This window comes from Sinocyclocheilus grahami, unplaced genomic scaffold (genome assembly GCF_001515645.1).
Source record: "Sinocyclocheilus grahami isolate Dianchi unplaced genomic scaffold, SAMN03320097.WGS_v1.1 scaffold182.1, whole genome shotgun sequence".
Taxonomy (NCBI): domain Eukaryota; kingdom Metazoa; phylum Chordata; class Actinopteri; order Cypriniformes; family Cyprinidae; genus Sinocyclocheilus; species Sinocyclocheilus grahami.
In genome coordinates this window covers 385,165-386,305 of record NW_015505361.1, presented here as the reverse complement: position 1 = coordinate 386,305, position 1,141 = coordinate 385,165, and positions in this window count along the sequence as shown.

Here is a 1,141-nt window from a genome sequence, read left to right as displayed (position 1 = left end):
AACTCGCGTTACTTATTTGAAAAAGTAACTCAGATATTCTCCTGTAAATTAAAAAGTAATGCGTACTTTACTAGTTAATTGAAAAAAGTAATCTGATTACATAACTTGCGTTACTTGTAATATATTACCCCCAACACTGGTAATGAAGCAAAATGTCTAACGTTAACTTAAACAGTGACTCTGTCATGGACATGGTTCAAAAAACCAAAACCCGATGGTAAACCACTTACTTCAAATAAGCAATGAGGTAAACAGGACGAGAAGCACCACACCGTCATGTTCTCTTGTTAAGGAAGAGTCAAACATCTAATCTCTGAAACTAATTACCTTACAGGCAAAAAGTTCACCAGGCCTAATGTATAATAGAAAATTTCTATACACGCTCTTCCAGCCTAGGGTGAAGTCATTATGCAATTGGAAAACGATGTGAGTGGCGCCAAAGACTTTAGATATACAGAACAAAGATGGTGCACTATTATTATTTTATGAATGGGAGAGAATCCAACCCACAATATGGCGAAGACCCGCCTTCAAAATAAAAGAGCCAATTACTGCAGCCGCTGTTAGAAACTCAAATAATTGCGAGTTCCCAGTATATACATTTAACCGGAACACTCTCCCAAGTTGGAGTTCTGACTCGAATCTCAACAACTCCAACTTCAGAGTCCAATATGGCTGCTCAGTGCATCAACAGAAGAGAAACACTAATAATATATTGTTTATTAGAACTTGTGTTTGTCTGTGTGTCAGTAAACTCAGTGGTGCACACAGTAGGCCTACTATCCAGCCTCTGTGTGTGGATATGATACTGTGGTGTTATCTGTGCAAAAATACTGAAAGACTTTGGTGGCACATCATGATTTTGAACAGCTCTGTGCTTCTATATTCTATATAATATTAATCAATGTTAATATTCTCTAATATCAACACATCAAAATAAATACTTATTTCTCATGAGGTGAAATTAAATGGACCTTTTTCGCATTTCCGGGTTTCTCAGTAGAGGAAGTCATCGGGTAAACTTCTATAGCGGCAAATGGGAGACTTCATCAAATATATTTTTTTGGTGTTTCCATTTGGTCAAATAGCAAAAGAAAAATGACAAAATAGTGTTTTCATGACTTTTAAAAAAGGGGGGGGG